This window comes from Physella acuta, unplaced genomic scaffold (genome assembly GCF_028476545.2).
Source record: "Physella acuta isolate Inbredline_101_S28 unplaced genomic scaffold, ASM2847654v3 ptg000142l, whole genome shotgun sequence".
NCBI classification, from domain to species: domain Eukaryota; kingdom Metazoa; phylum Mollusca; class Gastropoda; family Physidae; genus Physella; species Physella acuta.
Genome location: NW_026731661.1, coordinates 1054773 through 1061636, shown reverse-complemented (window position 1 = coordinate 1061636; position 6864 = coordinate 1054773). Strand labels below are relative to the sequence as shown.

Genomic DNA, 6864 nt, shown 5'->3' with positions numbered 1-6864 from the left:
TAACCGGATTAGTGAGTGTAAGAGTTTGTGGAATAGAAAAAGTGGCAACATATTGTGTATATAGAAGCTTTTTAATTACACTTACCTAACTGCTTTTCGAAACATTCTTTCAAATTATAAATTATTTTCTATAAAATTACATACATGCTACTTTTATTTTATATAACAATAAATAAAAGCGTAAGACTGTAATAAAATAAAAGCGTATTCATTTGCCAACACATATTAAAGACCAGAGTTTCTTCCACGCATCTCTTCGGGGGGGGGGGGGGGGGGGCCCCCCCCCCGAAAAAAATTTACCGCCCCCCGAACGAAATGAAATTTATATAAATTATATAGAAAATATATACTTTTAACAGTGTCCGCTCCCTCGAAGAAAGTCTACCGCCCCCCCCCCCCCCCGAAAATTTCAAGTGCCCCCCCCCCCCCCCGAAGAAAAAAGTCTGGAAGAAACACTGTTAAAGACCGTCAAATTTTAGCATTATTTGATTATTGGCATATTTATATGTAAATGTATGAATATTATTCTGTACGAAGCGTTAACGATAGCATTTGTGTACCTTGTTATTTTTGGGCATGTGCCTATCAACTTTCAACCATTTAAAAAACAATACAGCTACAACCCGTCCGTGATTTTTTTTTAGCAAAAAGTAATTATTATTGCTTAAATTTGCGTTTAGTTATGTAAAACCAAATGGTGTACTTTAATACAATTTGTTTAAATATATATAATTTGTTGTGTTTATTCAAAGCTGGAAATTTGTAAGCATAAAATGCACAATGAACACGATTTTAAAAACAATAAGACCAATACTTTAAAATCTGGCGTCGCTCAGTGAACATATCAAGTTTGCGAATAGTATATACATTAGATTTCTCAAAGGGTTAAGTCCAATTATATATAACATTTGACATTCTGCACGAGTGAGCAAGACTAAAATCTTCCGAGAATTTAAAAATAATTTAAGCTGGTCTGGATGATAAATGATACATGACTTGGTAACTATACTCAAAAAAAAGGTAAAAAATAAAAATGATGACATTACAACTTGGATGGAAATCTTGTGAGTCCATGATGCTTTTATCTGCTGAAAATAGTTGAATACATCACCAATCACGGCCACGATCGTTTCCATTAACAATTTTAACTCCAGCAACTTGAATAAGCCTTTTTGCTTCAGAAATAGCGTTTTTGCTTCCAGATAACTCAACAGAACTTCTACCAGATGAGTGGCCATCACGTGACACCTTTATCCGACAACCACTGTCTGCTTCCATGTCTCATATTCTGCTTCCACCACGACCGATGATTCTGCCTACTTCAGATGATTCAACATACATTGTTTCAGATTCGCCACCAACATCACCATCCAAGGCCCCTAGCACCACCGCCGCCACCACCATCACCTCCAAGGCCTCTACCACCGCCGCCACCACCACCATCACCTCCAAAGCCTCTACCACCGCCGCCGCCACCGTCACCTCCAAGGCCTTTACCACCGCCGCCACCACCATCACCTCCAAGGCCTCTACCACCGCCGCCGCCACCACCACGGCTTCTCCATCCATCGCCGCTATCACGTTCTCTTCTGCCCCATCCTACACCGTCATCTCTTCTGCCATATCCTCCACCATCATTTCTTCTGCCATATCCTCCACCGTCATCTCTTCTGCCATATCCTCCACCGTCATCTCTTCTGCCATATCCTCCACCGTCATCTCTTCTGCCCCATCCTCCACCGTCATCTCTTCTGCCATATCCGACACCGTCATCTCTTCTGCCATATCCTACACCGTCATCTCTTCTGCCATATCCGACACCGTCATCTCTTCTGCCATATCCTACACCGTCATCTCTTCTGCCATATCCTCCACCGTCATCTCTTCTGCCCCATCCTCCACCGTCATCTCTTCTGCCATATCCTCCACCGTCATCTCTTCTGCCATATCCTCCTCCACCACGTTCACGCCCCCCGCCATATCCACCACGTCTACCTCCACCACCATTATAATCACCACAACTAAGGCATTCTTCAATTAGTCTCTTGGCATTTTCAATCTCTTCCGTTGTTCCACTGATTTCAACAGATTTCATTCCATCCTCATCTCTGGATATTTTCATTCTAGCATTACTGTCTTGTTCTAGATCTCTGATTTTACTTCCACCACGACTTATGATCTTTCCCACATTTGAAGACTCAACCATCATTGTTGTTGAACTTACGCCGCCACCACGGCCTCCGCCAAAAGATCCGCTAAATGACATTTTGTTTAAATTCCTTAAGTTATAAATAAAATAGTTTTAATGGAAAACCAACATAACCCAAGACGTGAGTAAAAGAACAGGCACAATGTATATGACAAATTATATACCATCTTTAAATGGTTTATAGGTTTTTAAATACAAAAGAAATTTAATTGCATTTTTATAGCAAAACTTATCTCTTAAATGATATATATGACTGAAAAAGTTTGTATTAGAAAATTAATATAATAATGTAATAAATGTATACTATATTTGAACTATTTAGGTACACGTTATTCAACAAAATAATTGGTAAGCTGTTTTCCTTACAAAATGTAAATTAATTAATCATTTATCACACCGAAACAATATAATTCTAATATAAGTCTTTCTCTTAATTTGTGAGAGCAGCACAGAGATATGAGTCTGAACAATTTCATTTTATTTAATAAGAGTGTAGAGTGTATATGGAATAATTACGTCAAATAATAGCCACAGTATTATTCATGTTTGTTTTGTTTTATTTTCCTATTCATTTAATAAAGAGTAGTTTAGACATAATGTTCTAGTTCTATCGTTTGTTTTGTTGACCACCGTTCTTCATTTATTTAATTTTTTATTTAAAATGTTTTTGGGTGGATTTAAATGTGTTCATTTATTGCATTTTCGATCACTATTATCATTTTTTTTTAATTTATTGATTTATTTTCTTTTAATTTTTCATGATTTTTTTGTCGCTACAAAAACAGCTATGGTCTGGGTTAGATGTAACATTTTCTCCATCTCTTCTGATTGTTGCTAATATATATTTACAGCTAAATAAAGCACTGGTTAGTTGTACACTTGCAAGTATTGATTTATAGGCAGCTCCTGAAGCATAGTTTCAATTAGCTAGATCCAGTTGCGTAGCGAGGTCGGGTATTACCCGGTGCGGCACTTAATGGTGACACCACAACCACCCCCCCCCCCCCTTATAGGCGTAACGACCCTTCCCGCGGACAAATTTTCCATTTGCACCCCCCCCCCCCCATCAAACTTTCGATTTGCATCCCCCCCCCTCAAAATTGTCTCTATATATTTTGCTATTTTTTGCCATGGTGTCACACCCCCCCCCCTAAATGGTGTCACCCGGTGCGGTCCGCACCCCCCGCCCCCCCCCCCCACCTCGCTAAGCCTCTGGCTAGATCAGCAGCTTTAAAGAGAAGATGCATTTGTGTTAGTACACATTCAATTTAATAGCTATTACACAGCCAAGTTAGTTAAGTGTTTATAATACCATTTGTATTTGTTTTACGATCAAAATCAAACAATTTGACGACTTTGGTTGACATTTGGCAAAATGTATTTTAGTTTCCCCTCAGTTCTATAAAGCAGTGAATAGCACTGGTATCTTGAGCTACGGGTGTTGTCATTTAAATTAACGTAGATAACATGTAACTGTTTTTACACTTATATATATATATATATATATATATATATATATATATATATATATATATATATATATATATATATATATATAATATCATATTAGTATGATTTGACTCTGATCGAGAACCGCAATATATAGTGCTTTTATTTCTATTATTTCGATCAGGGGTCGGCAACCTTTTGAAGCGGAAGAGCCAAAAGTTACAATTTTCAAATTTTCCCTGGTTTAAAAGAGCCACTAACATTTTTTTTTATTTCAAATATTTTATTTTTTTATTAAGATTATTAGTATTTGTTCAAGGAGCTGGAGAGCCGCATCTTGATATCAAAAGAGCCGCATGCGGCTCGCGAGCCGCAGTTGCCGACCCCTGCTTTAACCTATTAGGGGTGATATGCAAAATGTTCTATTTAGCATTTTATCTTTTCAAAAAACAGAAACTTATTTTGCGCTTAAAAAAAATTGAAAATTTTCAACTGTACTATACAATACATTAAAATAATAATGTTTAATTTTGAATGTGCCACATTTAAATGATTACTATTTTATGGCATTCGAATAGAAAAAAAAAATGAAAACATAGTGTTATCATCAGACAAGCATGTACTATTATATGGTGAAAGTAATGATAACATTAACTGTTATATATACTATATGATATGTATTTTTTTAGACCTAACATTAACCTTAATGGTTATCGAAAGATTATCCTATATATAAAGTAGACGAGCTTATATTGTATGGAACAAGTTGAATGCGGTAAAAAACATCCATTTGGTAGATGAAATTGCTTCTTAAGTCAAGCATTCCATACATTGGATATTAACAAAGTGATAACTCTGAAAAATTCAGCATAATACTTCATATAAATAAATCGCAACTAACGTTGTAAAAATTCTGGAATAAATTAATACACGCAACAATTTTTTTTATTTAAAACTATTATATTAATGGGCTACTTTAATTTTAGAATGCTCGTACACGTTGTTGCTCGTACACGTTTGTTTGACCCACAACTTCCACACATGTGTCGTCTTACAGGAATAGCAAATAAAATGTTCATTGGTGTTCTATATAATTGATTTGTATGTAGTGTGCAAAGGTTGATGAATTGTCCTGAAAATTGTTAAGCTGTGGTTGTTGGTGTAGGCCATTGAGTTGACAGTGGGTTCTAGTTTGCTAAGATTTCTCAGGGCCTTTATGATTGTGTCGCTGTTGAGTGGGTGGGGTGGGGGTAGGACATCTGAGGGTGCCGCTGACATTGTCTTCCCTGTAGATGGTGAATTCTAATGTATAAAGTCCGTGATGTTTGGTGGTGTTGTTTAGTTCTTTTACGTGAACAACAGACGAGAAATATCAAGTATCTGCTTGGTCGTATTTGAGTTGTAGAATATTGTGCCGACTGATCAGTCGTCTGATAATATGTCTACGTAAGCTAGGCTGTCCATTGGCTTTGTTTACTTGCATAGCCGGGAATGATAATGAACTTTTATCAACATCACTGTGTACAAAGAAAAAAAAACATTGAAATATGATTGTCCAAAGCATCAAAAACATGTTAATCAATGTTATTGCAAATGAGCGTAAAATCTGCAATTTCTATTCTAACAGAAGTCCACAAATACGCGGGTTCACCTATTAACAAAATATATTTAAAAACTGAAAAAAAAATTTGTCTATAGCACGATCGAACTGGAGTAGTCAAATCGTGCCTTATTGTAATGTTCTGAAGTGTATGCACCATAGTGATGTATTTAAGTAAATAATGTGGTTGACGTTTTAATTAGTACACTGGGGACTCAGTTTAACTATACTTGTAATCAAAATTCTTGTGTGTGTGTGAACACTCACACTTTTCTTTTTGTTTTTTTTTAAATGTATTTAGTCATTACAAATATGAATAACAACCAATCCAAAACAGGCATTGTCTGAAATCAATATGTGAGAGACTATTAATGACAATGAAAATATATAGATCTAGATATTTGGATATAAGATATGTAGAGACAACTATTATTTTTAGCGTTAACATTATGATTTTTATCTCACCCTTTTTAAAATTAAAAATCAATGTATAAATAAATAGTTAAATAATTAATTAAAATTCTGTGTGTGAAAATAAATGGTTACAATTATCAGTGACAATTAGCTTAGATCTATACACATTGATATTTAAAATCATTCTATATATAAAAATATATGTAATCAATTATAAGTCTTTGCGTTTAGCTAAATGATCTAGTTAAAATTTAAAAAAAAATAATTAAAAAAAGTATTTTATTTAAAAAAAAATAGTGTAAAATAGTTTATATCTTTTTTTATTATAAGAAAAACACATTCATATTTTAGTTTTTTTTTTAAATATATTTTAGGTAAAAATATTTTTATCAAAAGTTATTTCCCATGACCAAGAAAAAATAATTCAGATTCCAAGATTCAGTAGATTTCATATGAAAACATAATCATAATTAACATTGATTCGGTCAACTTATCCTACGGTGGAGACTATTGATACTTTTTTCGATTTGTCGTTGTAGGAGAGAACATGTTTAAACGATAATGTTTGCAGTCGGATGGAAGCTTCGATTTGTTTTTTTAATATCTTAGTGGTCGTTGCCTTAGTTTTATACTTGCAATATACCAATCATAGACGTGTGTCGAACTTGCCAGCAGGTGTAAAATTATGGAGGTGGTCGCCCTGTCCAAGACAGCAAGAGATCTGGGCTCACCTGAGAGCTACAGACCGTTGTCCCTCTGCTCTAACATCAGCAAGCTCTTGGAAAGGCTGGTCAATGCCCGCTTGTTTTGGTTTTTGTCAAATAACAGACTGATAGACTCGTGTCAAGCGGGCTTTTGGTGGGGATGGCAGCGAGTGGACTCCGTTCTTCAGTTGATTAAGGAAATCACTGGCTGTTTCCACACAAAGGTCACCACCTATGTGTTGTCTTTCGATCTGAAACAAGCCTACTATAAGGTATGGAGATCCAAATTGATATAAAAACTACGTCAAATGGGCGTGTGTAAGAACATGTACCGGTGACCAACAGACTTTCTGGACGCTTGTATTATCAGGACCAGGGTAGGAACTGACCTATCTGATCTGATAACGATCGAGTATGGTCTGCCACAGGGATCAGCTCTGTGTTGCACGCTCTTTCTATGCTGTATCAACGATCTAGATACGGAGATG

At 35.7% G+C, this 6864-nt stretch overlaps 1 pseudogene; it reads right to left on the bottom strand.

Moving 5' to 3' along the window:
- Positions 1–1089: 1089 nt before the first annotated feature.
- LOC131935342 (uncharacterized) lies at positions 1090–2266 on the bottom strand (annotated as a pseudogene).
- Positions 2267–6864: the final 4598 nt, after the last annotated feature.